The following is a 12554-nucleotide window of genomic DNA, read 5'->3' as shown; positions in this document are numbered from 1 at the left end:
AATATCCACAGGCTGACCCGTTAGTCCCATACTTAGCTGCTCTTACAGCAAGTCAAAAAGGCATGACGCAAGTCTGGCTGCACTTTTGCCTTACTTTTTATGCCACATAGTGGAAAGTCATGCTGACTAAGTGGCGTTCAAGTTCATTTACTCCTTACTCCTTATTGAATGTACATCTCAAAAGAAAACCAAAAAACCGTGGTTTAAACCTTTGCATTCATTTCTGCAATTAATAAAAACACTATAGAATGCTTTAAGTTATTAGAAAGTGTTAATTTATTTATTGTCAAAGGATAATAGCTCAGATATACAGCAACCTACTAATAAGACAATTAACTCAAGACTATACTTGCTTTTGAGAAGTTTCATTCTGAAAGGGATCTTTCTTTTTTATCCTAAATAAAAGGCAGCATACAGGTCTCACTTATATTCATTGTTGTCTAATGAAGTGTGTAACCTGGTGCCCCGTGTTTTAAACACAGACAGCTGCAGCTCCAACAGCCCTGCTCCACAGTTACAGACAGAGATCGACTTGTTTTGCCTTTGCCTTTCCTGTTCTATAGACCCACTGAGATTTGCTGTGCTGTGCCATCAGTAACCTATACAGTGCTGCATGTCAACTCACAAGTGACTGCTACAAATATCAGACAACCCGGATGAGACACTTTATCATATTTCATTGCTTTTCAAACGTATTCCAAGACAAGGGCAATGTGATTTATTATTTATAGTCCCAAAGCCACCTTATCCTCTCTGCCAATAGGCAAACTAAAAATAAACAATTCATTTAGGACTTCTAAGCACAAATCATGGAAGCGTTGAGATTTTCGTCTTAGACATTACGTGCTTTGACATATGGTCCTGCTCTTCATTAACACTGATTGAGAACTGTGGCTCTATTTTCTATATCGCTTGAGGGAAAATGCATATTTTTGCATAAAATATAATTTTGCTGCCGTTCATTACAGAGATACACAATCAATGCGCAGCTATGTTCTTTGTGTTCTTTGTCCACATTTTAAGCATTTACAGGCCTGAGAAGGCTATGTGAGACCAGGTTATAGGACAAGGTTACCTTGCCAGGATGCTTATCGTGGAAAAAGTGGCCTGCTAGGACAAAGCAATTCAGAATTTTATTATCATTCAAATTAGAACATATAGAGGGTCTTCAATCCGATTGGTGAAATAATGGGAGTCATTTATCTAGGTCTCACCGACCTTTCATTTCCCATTCATGTCTTATTAGTGGAGCATACATCATCATCCTGCCATAATTAAAAAGAGAAAATCAAATTGATTGTGGGGAAAAAGGTGCATAAAGGTACGGTCTGAATAGGGTTGTGTGGTCCTTGTAGTCGTGTTTCTGTTGTGGGTTTTTACCTGGCCTTTTCTGTGTTGATTTTCTTTTGTTGGTTGGATTCTTGGCCACTAACTGGACCTCGTAGGTGTTTATCAGCTCTAGGCAAACCTTTGCCTTAACCAGAACAAAAGCATATTGGAGCTCCTGTGATTAATGTGCCATAAGATTGAAAAAAAGGAAAAAAAGAAAAGTGTTTCTCACGAATATTAGCCTTCATGATGGATTTATGAAAAACAAAATTAAAACGGCATGAGCTGATGGCTGAGGTAAGCCAGGATTTATAAAGTAAAAGTGCATATTTTCGCAGTTTGCACTTCTTGTTTTCATTGCCACACAGTACTAGGAGGAAACGATGTTATTCAATAACAGATGACAGGCAGCATTTTAAATTGAAAGTGATGGTACAGTGGAGCCGGGGATGTCAGAGACAGAGTTTTAGTGGAGACTAAGAGATAAGAGACAGACTCATCAAAACCTAAACAAATTGAATATGGAAGGAAGTTCCATGTTTACAGGCGTCTGCAGCGCTTTCAACTTCAACAAATCCAGATAGGAACTGAAAGGAGAGTAGTTAACTACTCATCACACTGCAGTTCAATGAGCATAACTCAATACTGTGTCTCCTCTCTTCCTAATCTGAAGCTTTCAATTCCCCAGGGGTCCACATTGGAGAAGATAAATGGGGTGAGAGTTACCCTCAAAGTGGCCCTAATGAGAAATCTGTGGGAGATGCTCATATTTTATCTGCAAAATAGAACAAAACAATTCTCCCCAAAGCCCTCTTAAATGCTAATTGAATAGTAATGCAATGCCTCAGGCATCTTGTTGTCAGCTCATTTGGGCAGTGATTTGTCTCAATCCGTCATAGGATTCTCACTTTTGGCACGCTCTCAATGAACTGCTCAATGTGCCATTGAAATTCAATTTCATAAATCCCTGTGCAGTACAACAGCCTCTTTGCCAGGACTGCTTTTCACTTTATGTCATCACAATTCCTCTTTTGCAAGGAGATTTGGTACTTTAATACACCAACTTTAGAAAATCTGCATTATCTTCTTTTCTGTTTTATTTCGGCGTCTTCTTCTGCAGCACCAACCTGGACAGAGGTCCAGCAGCTTTGCAATTTGGCCAGCCTCCCTGTAAAACATAGTTAATCGGCATTCTCTATCACGTGAAGATGGATTCCCTGAGAAACATACCAAAGTCTTATCTCACTGCCGCACTAATAAAAATGATGGATAACATGGGAGCCTGAGATGATTGGAAACAATTGGATTTTGTCCACATTATGTAATTCAAACGCTGCTTGGAGAACAAGCCGTGGTCTCTGGTCCCTCTTTGACTTCTCTGCACCCGGCAGGGTTATGAAGAGGCCACAGCCAACCCTGCTGTGACAGAGCAGGAGCTGCTTCTGCACCAGAGCTGTGCTGTATTAGTTTAGCTGCTTGTAACATTCAGCAGAGATGCAGCAGCTGGATCAAGTCAGGGGTTAACCTGTTGTATTTGTAGGCAGATATGAGATAAAACGACCGGCATTAACAACATTGCTATTAAGGGAGAATTGTGGTGTACAAAAAGTGTTTTTTATTAACAACAAACAGAATTTTGGCTCTTTGAACTCACTTCAATAGATCTAACAACCATATTGTTTCACTCCAACTTGAATTCCAAAGACCAACTACTGCTGCTTTATAGTTAGGATTAAGAACACTAACTTTGCCTTGTTAATAAAATGCTGTGTCACATTAAGTTAAATATTAGAAAAAAAGAAAAATCTTGCTTTCTTATTAAATTGCCCCCTTCCTGATTTTTCAGTTTTTTTGCATATTTGTCATTCTTACATGTTTCAGATCATCAAGAAAATTTTAATATTTGACAAAGATAACCTGGGTAAATACAAAATTCATTTTTTAAAGGAAAGGATGATTTCATTTATTCAAGGAGGAAAAACTCTACAAACCTATCTGGCCCTAAACCTAATAACTGGTTGTGTCACCCTTGGCAACGAGAACTGCAATCAAGTGTAACGAGTCCTCCAGATTGCTGTGGAGAAATTTTGGTCCACTCTTTTTTGCAAAATTGTTTTAATTCAGCCACAATGGAAGATTTCTGATCACCAATGATCTACTTAAGATCATTTAAGCCAAAGTATCTCAATCTGATTTTAGGCTGAAATTTGACCAAGACTCTTCAAAACCTTCATTTTTGCCTCTTTTTAGTTGGACTTGTTTTGGATCACTGTCCCTCTGCATAACCCAAGTTCACGATGACACAAACTGATGGTCGGACATTCTCCTTCAGGAGCACAATTCATGGCTCCATCAATTACAGCAGTAAGGCGTCCTCAAGCAGCAAAACACCCCCAGACCACAATACCACCACCATGTTTGACTGCTCTTTTTATGAAATGCTGCCTTAGTTTTATGACTCAAACATCCAAAAAGTTCAGCTTTTGTCTCGTCAGTCCACAGGTAGTTTTCCCAGAAGTCTTGGAAATCTTCTCTCCCATGGATGCCGTTCTTGCCCACTCTGTTTCTTACTGTTGAATCATGAACTCTGACATTAAACCGAGGCAAGTGAGGCCTGCAGTTCTTTACATGCTGTTCTGGGTTCTTTTGTGATGGCGGGTGAGTCATCGATGCGCTCTTGGAGTAATTTTGCTAGGCCGGCCACTCCTGGGAAGGTTCACCACTGTTCCAAGTTTTCTTTATTTGTTAATAATGGCTCTGACTGTGGTTTGCTGGTGCCTTAGAAATGGCTTTGTAACCCCTTCCAACATGACTTTGTTTCTCAGGCGATCTTATGTTACTTTAGATCATGACATGATGTGTTGCTTTTTGAGATCTTTTAGCTTGCTTCACTCTCTCAGCTTTGTGAATTTATCTGCACAGAGGGCCAGGTAGGTTTGGATAACTCTGATCGCTTAATAAAGGAAATCACCATTTTGAAAAACTGTATTTTGTATTTACTCAGGTCATCTTTGTCTAGAAGTAAAATGTGTTTGGTGATCTGAAATGTGCAAGTGTAAGAAATCGTGTAGAAGGCACTGTAATTATTATGTTAAAACCTGATGCATGCAGTGAATGTTTGCATGAGTTTGTGATCTAAAAGCAACTTTGAACATGTCTTTTCCTCCTCTGCTGAGCGCCGGATGTCAGCTTTGATTTTCAAGCTCACTGCCACCCGTGGTCCCTTTTAAATTCATTCATTTGCCTCATCTTAAGTTCAGCTTCAGTCCAGCAGCCCTTCTCACTGTGAGGTGGCAGAACAGGTTAACCGCTGGGTTTTTGATTGCCATGCTGTAACACATGAATATGGAGGAAAAAGTATGGCGTTAAAACAGAGATAACAGATTACTATCTCATGCTCGCAGCACTCTGGTGTGGCATAGCAGTGTCAGAAATTTTAATCACAGAGCTATGTAATGACATAAATCTACATATCATGGATGAGTAAAAATAATAGATGAACTCCTTCCAGCTGAACACACTCTCTGCATGTACTGTATATGTCAACGAACCGCACGATTCTTATCTCATGATCAACTTTAAACCAGTTCCCGTATCCTGGAGCTACTGGGATTAGAGCACCCACTCTAAAATATGACTCAAGGATTTAAATAACACGCTCATACTCTATGTTCCAATACATCAAAGACTGACCTTTACAACCTTTGAGGCTCAACAAATATCTAAGACTGAGCCTCATGTTTTTACTCATAAAAGAGCTTAGAGAATATCTCCTGGTATTTTCAACCTGATCCTTCATCTCTTTTAGTACTTCTAGACTTTCTCTTTTCCAAGGACTGGTACATCCGATAGGCCAACAAACACTTTTTTTTTTAAACTGTTTCTTCTGCAGTTCAGATTTTTCCCCCCTTTCTAAAATTTCCCTAAAGAAAAGAACCAGATTCAGAATCAGTCAGATTAACTGACCTTGAATGATGGATCTTCCTTGCTACTTGTCTGTCAGTCCATGACACAAGCATCTTCTGGGTTTGTCTGGTTCTGTCGCTGGTTGACAAATCAGAGGAAAGGAATATTACGCCATCATCGCAGGATCAGACATTATTTTTCGTTGTTGCCAATGCCTTAGCCCCGTCTAAGCCCTCGTTATGTTTAATGGTGTGAGTTATTGCCTGCCCTGAGCATTGTAACTCACGGGACGCAGAGCATAGAACATTTATAGACCCTGCAGCCACTATACAAGCTGAGGCCTTCTTCTGCAGTGAATGCAGGATAAAAGAAGAGCAATATGCCTCATTGTGGTGCTGCTCTCTGATACCTGAATTTGAACATTCTCACCTCAGGAGAAGATGATTTAAATAATTGATGTCCTTTACTTCATTGTGTTTGCAAACAGTCTTAGCTTTTCAAGCGTGGAAAGCTAAAGTACTTTGGAAGGATCCACTGAAGTGACGTGGACGGGGTCGTATTAGGGGTCAACCCATTATCCCTACTAATGTGCCGTGAGATTGGTAGCTAATTGATATTGCATGCTAATTGATATTAGCGCTGGGCACACTACCAGTTTTAGGTTTTATATACTGTGCACATATATACAATTAAGAGAAGCTCATTTACTCCAATCTTCCTTTCTTTTCATGGTTATGTCTTGGATTTACATTTAATATTCAGAGTCTAGAGCACAGCACCATCGCACAACAGCTGAGAAAAAGAAACACAGAGAAAGCAATGAGTCAGAGAAGTTTTAGGCTACAGAGGGCAACAAAATAAAATAAAACTCCCAAAACTTTTAAGGTTTTGTTGAATATTTCCTCCAACAACAATACTGTACCATTGATGACACATGTTCACCGACCACGTTCACCTCTTCAACTGTTCAACATGAAAGCAAATTGCTAATCAGTCAATCACATGGCTAATTAGATGAATTTAAGCATGCAGATATGATCAAGATGATCTGCAGAAATTCAAACTGAGCATCAGAATAGAAACGAAAGGGGATTTAAGTGACTTTGAATGTGGTGTGGGTGCTGGTGTGATTATTTCAAGAACTGCAGATCTACTGAGATTTTCCAACAAAGACATCTCTAGGGTTTCCAGGGAATGGTCTGAAAATAAGAAAATATCCAGTGAGCGACAGTTCTTTGGGTGAAACTGAGCTGATAAGATGGCAACAGTAACTCAATAACTCATTTCACTCGCTATAACCAAGCTATATAGAGGAGCATCTCTGAAAATACAACACATCGAACCTTGAAGCAGATGGGCAACAAAAGCAGAAGACCACAATGGGTGCCCCTCCACTCAGCTATGAACAGGAAAACGAGACTACAATTCACACAAAGTCACCAAAATTGGACAATTGAAGAAAGTAAAAATTTCTGTGGCAGTATTTGGATGGTAGGGTCAGAATTCTGTGCTGTCCGTGCCATCAAGAATTAAGGCAGCTCTGAAGGCAAAAGGGGGTCTAACCCAGCTCAGCCGAGTGTATATTCTAACACAAAGACTCAACATACTTAATGAATCTACAAAAAGATGTTTCTGATGGATATGCTATTTGTTAACAAAACAATGCAATTATCAGATGGTTTCAGGTCTCATGAGGTGTGAAATACTAATTGGCGTTCTTTCTATCAATAGATCATTGTTGCACTACAGTAATTATTTTATCAGCAGACAATCAATGGTAAAGAATAAAAGTACAGTTGGAAATATCTCACGTTACACATCCAACTACTTGTCAGAGATTTCATAATTAGCTTGTTAATTATGTTTTAACTTGAATTATGACATTTTAATCTTTTACACATGAACACATCAACTTTGAGATCATCAACAATAAAAATTATCATTATCTGCAAACAGCATCATTTTAATTGGTATCACTTCAGCATGACATAACATGTGCCATTGCAAGAAAATGTTTTGTTGAACTGAAGGTTAAAAAAATGTGAGTTTAGATGTATTTAGATGATTTAGATGTAGTCAAGTACGGTGACCCTGAGAGGACAAATGAACTGCAACTTAAGAAAACACCAGCAATAAGAAAAACTTGCAAAAGCACACAAAACACAAACAGATTTCCGAAAGCACAAGGGAAGTATTTCTGTGGAGACAATAACACGACGGACCAGCTGCAGGAACCCAAAATATGTTACGAATTGCGCTGGGAGACACTTAAAAGAAGTGGAGGATCTATCGGATTGGTGAGGAAAGAAAACACGAGAGGTAAGTGTGAGCCTAAATATTAGCCTAAAAATCTGTCATCAGTATTATATGAATCATGATAAAACACGCCTACCATGTTTTGGGTTCCTGCAGCTGGTCCGTCGGGTTATTGTCTCCCCAGAAACGCTTCCCTTGTGCTTTTGGAAATCTGTTTGTGTTTTGTGTGCTTTTGCAAGTTTTTCTTATTGCTGGTGTTTTCTTAAGTTGCAGTCCGTTTGGCCTCTTAGGGCCACCGTACAATAGCATATTTAAACACAAAACATGTTGTGCTTAAGTGCTGCACAATGATCAATAAAACGAAAACAAAACTACAAAACAGCAAGAGAACAAAATTAAAATCCCAATAAAAACAGATGAATACAAATAATGAAATTTACAAATGAAAAAAAGACACCCCCTCCCCAATTCGGTTTAGCGGCTTTTAAACAATTTTGTATAAAGGAAGTATCCTGTGTTGTAGAGATATTTGCTAACTAGTTGGCACCACCTATGACCAGTTTGTACCTGAAGATGGTTTGGTGACACAAAAAAAAGCAGGAGACGAGGTGACGTAGCCCGCTGATCATATTCTTTTTCACATACAGTCTTTGAATCTGACCTCTTGTCAGTCATGTTGAAGGACAGTGACTCAATGAATAAAACAGTAACCACAACGATTACTCTTGCCATCTTTTGCCCACACCCCCCTCCCCCAGCCAACAGAATAAGGCAATGTCCTTGTTGCAGTGAAGCCTGGTCTCTGCAACAAGCTGAGACTCTGCAATGCTTAAAGCCCATGTGCCATAAAAAGGAGAGAAAGCCTGACTAAGAGATAAAAGCTTTTCTAGGATGCAAAGCAACAGCTCTCTTTGTTAGAGTAAGTAGGGTGACCAACCGTCCTCTTTTTTTTGCACTTGTTGACTTGTAAAAGCCTATATGATATTTTTTATTTCACCATTCATTAACTGCACAGAGAAGACATCGTTTAAATATGTTAACATTTCCTTTAAACAAACAGTATTATTAAAGTTCATCATGACTGGGCCAAGTGTTCTTTTTTTTGGCAGTCAAAATATGGTCACCCTAATTTAATATATTTGCTGAAATTAGTTCCTTCTAATGCTCCTGATGCTGTATATACATATGTGTTTAGTATATATAGTAATGGTAAAAAGAAAGTATACTGTCTGTCAGGTCTAAGGTTTTAGGAATCAGGACATAAACTAGTATAACTAGTCCTCACCACGTCTCTAAATTATTTAATACAACTTCAGATGAACTACATATTACACTATGTCATGATTTATTCAACAGAAACAAAACCAAAGCACAGAAGCAGAAGCATGATTTAGTAACCACCTGAAATGGGTTGAATTAATCATTTGTGTGTGTGACTTTATCAGTCTCACTCACGTCATTGTGAAGGAATCTTTGACTGGCCATTGTTTCAACTTGACTCTTATTTTGCTGCTGTTCTTGGGATTATTGTCTTCTTGCATGACCTAATTTGGGCCAAGGTTTAGCTGACAGACAGACAGCTTCACGTTTGGGTACACCAATACTTTAGTGTAAAGAGAGGTTCATTGTTGGGCTCAAACAAGCCCAAATCATCAGCCCTCCACCACCGTGCTCGACAGTTAGTGTGAGGTGTTTGTCCTGATATGCTGTGTTTGCCAAATGTGGTGCTGTCCATTACAGCCAAACATCACCTCTTTAGTCTCGTCTGTCCTTTAGTCTCGACATTTTTCCAGGAGTCTTGTTTGTTCAGATGCAACTCTGCAAACCTAATCCATGTTGCCATGTTCTTTTTAGAGAGAAGAGGCAACCTTTCCAAACAGGCCATATTTCTTCAGTCTATTTTTAACGATACTGTCATGAACCTTTACATTTACCATGCTTACTGAGGCTTGTATAATCTGAGGTGTGTTTTGCAGTTTCACTGAGCATTGCATGGACTGACCTAAGGCTGAATTTGTTGGGACGTCCACTCCTGGGAAAATTAACAATTATCCAGAATGTTTTCCACTTGTGAATAATCTTTCTCGCTGTTGAATGATGACTTCAAGTTGTTTGGAAATGGCCTTATAACCCTTCCCAGATTGAGCAACAATTGCTTCTTTAAGGTCATTACTGAGGTCTTTCCTCACTGGTATTGTGTTAACACATACCCGAATGCTCCAGAGTAGCAAACTGGTCTGCTTTACTTAATTCCTATAAATGCAGTAAGGGTGTACTTGGTTTTTCTCACTGCATTCTTCTCCTGCATTTTGACTTAATTTTTATGAAACAAATAGATCTGTTAAGGACCAGATGATTTTTTTATTATTTTGTCCTGATATGTAAAACCTTGGCGTTTAAAGACTGCGTGCACTTTCTTTTTCATTTTTTTGACTGTGTTGTATCACAACTTTAATTGTATGTAATTGTTGCAGAGTATATACTCTTGCAAAGGTAACACAGGGGAAAAGTAGCACTAAAAAAGATGCTGCAGTTACTAAGCAGCTGGCCTGAGGTTTCAAGATATTTACTCATTATAAACAACTAATTAGCCTTGCTGACAGCACGCAGCAGCACCAGTCTTGAGTTTCATATCCTGTACAATACAAAGCAGCTGAATAATGGTTAAGACAACACACTATGTAAATGAGACATCTTTGGAGTTACATGTTGTTATGCTTCTCCCATCTCTTTGTAAAGTAGCAAACAAGCCCTAAATTCTGAAGTTGTCAAGTGTCACTAACATTAGTAAGTGTAATGACTGAATTTCAATTTCTAATGCCGTCTAAAAAAAACATGAGTTGCTGCTCTACACATCACATGTAAAAACAATATCATGGAAATGATTAATTCTTAATCAGCGAGTAACCTCGTATTCATACTTTTGTCAGTTTCATCTTGCCTCTAATCAGCTTCAGAACTCCTGTGAGTTTAACTTGTAAGTTGAGAGAACATCTTAATTATGCTCGCTGGCGTACTTCCCAGCATGCAGTGCATTTCAATTAACTTTACAGAATCTTTTCCTCCTCGTTTGGGCAATGTCACTTGGAGACGTGTTCTGTATGTTTGCTAAGATCAATTTCTGATGAAACTGGAGCAAGTGTGATGAAAACTAGTACAGAATAGCCCTCAATCCTCGTTAGTCTTTCATGGGCCTTTGTTTCCCCCGATTTCACTGTTGAGGCTGGTGTTTTTTAAATTTACGGTCACACGCGTCGGCAGAGATTAAAATGATTATAACCTTGTTGACAATGTTAAAACCATTTTCTCTGCTAGCAATGCACACTCTTTGTGTTACTAAATGGTAATGTGTTAGCAGTATCCGGAGGAACTGTGGAGTGTTTTGTGTTTAGAGTGAATTAGTTTGTTTACGAATGAAACCCTGCAGTGGTTTTCACCTTAGTTTGACTCATTTGAGCACACGAGGACAATCGGAAAGCAATTGTACTCGGTTATGGAGTGGAACAATTGAAGCTTGCTGGGAGTAAATTTGTTGTGGACATTTTCACAACATTCAGATCCAAAGTATTTCACCTAAGTAGTAATATCGTGTGTTAGACAACGGCCTTGTCCTCTTACGTGTTATCTGAACACAAATATATAAAGAACCTTTTTTTTAACTCGTCTCCACGGCTGTTTGATTAAAGCTCTATGTTCACAATCTTGCTGACAAATTTTTATCCACTACTGTACACCTACAGCGGTGGACAGAAACATTTCAGTGGAAATGGCTTTGCAATTGTCATAGTATCTAAAAGATGTTGTCATTGTTCGGAGATCTTATTTTCTGAGTCAGTTAACTGGTCACTCCATCACCCTGGCTTTTTTTTTTGTCATAGTGTTTGTGTTACTAAATCGTTGAGATTGTGTGGTATTTTCTTCCCTGTCTCCTTTCTCTTACGATTCCCATTTTGTCCTGTGGGTGTGTGGGTGTCTGTTTTTGTATCTGACTGGGCGTGGCACTTAATCATCACCTGCCTTGCAATCAGTCTGCGCACCTGAAAGTAATCCGTAATCAGGCTCTGCAGCATTTCAGCCCCGGCGTCTCCTCCGCTGTGTGCTGTATCTGCTAGTCTGGTAACACACATTCAACGCCAGCTAAAGTCGCTAGTCTGTAGTGAATTTACCTGATCCTGTAGCAGCTTTGTTCTCTCTGTTTCAGGGTCACGGTCCATCACAAGTCTTGCTGTCAGCCTACTTCAGCCTCCATCTCAGCTAATCTGCTACCACCATCTAAAGTAAAATACACTGTTAACTCTTGCGCCTCAATCTGCCGCACTATTCTGCTCTTGTGTTCTTTCAGAAGCTTTTGGATTAATTATGCTGGTACTTTTACACCAATATCCTGAGGCCAGTAGTGTGAAGCAGGATATTTTCTCATCCAGGTAAATTCAGGGTAAACCCTGGGTTTTCTGTAACACAAAGGTTACCATGGTGGTATATCACCATGGTAACTTGTGCTGCAAATCGGTACAGCTCTAGATCAAATCAATCACTCAAATCACTTTTTTATTGTCACATCACATGTGCAGGCACACTGGCACAGCACATGCGAGTGAAATTCTTGTGTGCGAGCCCCACAAGCAACAGAGATGTGCAAACACAACAACACAAACGAGCAAAATACAAGAATGGCCAACCTGAAACTAATAAATATATGTACAATATATAATAGTGTATGCATTTCTGGATGTGTATACTAAATATTTTCCTGTGTGTGTGTGTGTGTGTGTGTGTGTGTGTGTGTGTGTATACACATTTTTACAAATTAAATAGTAAAAAAATAAAATAAAATAATAATAATAATAATAAAATATATAAAATATACAGAGTTGAATATGTGCAAAACAAGTGGCATTTATATACAGTGTGGAGTGCATAATGTTGAAGTTCCAGTAGTGAAGCTGAGGTGTCTATGACGTGTTCAGCAGTCTGATGGCCTGATGGAAAAAGCTGTCTCTCAGTCTGCTGGTACGGGACCGGATGCTGCAGAACCTCCTTCCTGATGGAAGCAGTCTGAACAG

The 12554-nt window shown here is 39.1% G+C and overlaps 1 long non-coding RNA gene across 1 annotated transcript; it reads right to left on the bottom strand.

Annotated features, from left to right (window-relative positions):
• Window positions 1–4521: 4521 nt before the first annotated feature.
• On the bottom strand, window positions 4522–11937 carry LOC146582079 (uncharacterized). The gene is made up of 3 exons (XR_014888746.1): window positions 11658–11937; window positions 5296–5373; window positions 4522–4659 (listed from the first exon to the last, which is right to left on the bottom strand). It is a non-coding gene; the product is annotated as an uncharacterized LOC146582079 (long non-coding RNA).
• Between the last annotated feature and the right edge of the window lie 617 nt (window positions 11938–12554).

Source organism: Mchenga conophoros, linkage group LG2 (assembly GCF_057382185.1).
Source record: "Mchenga conophoros isolate Kocher_MC1m ecotype Shallow Benthic linkage group LG2, M_conophoros_male_GT1.1, whole genome shotgun sequence".
Taxonomy (NCBI): Eukaryota; Metazoa; Chordata; class Actinopteri; order Cichliformes; family Cichlidae; genus Mchenga; species Mchenga conophoros.
Note: the sequence above shows the minus strand (reverse complement) of the source record. Positions and strands in the feature narration are given on the sequence as shown.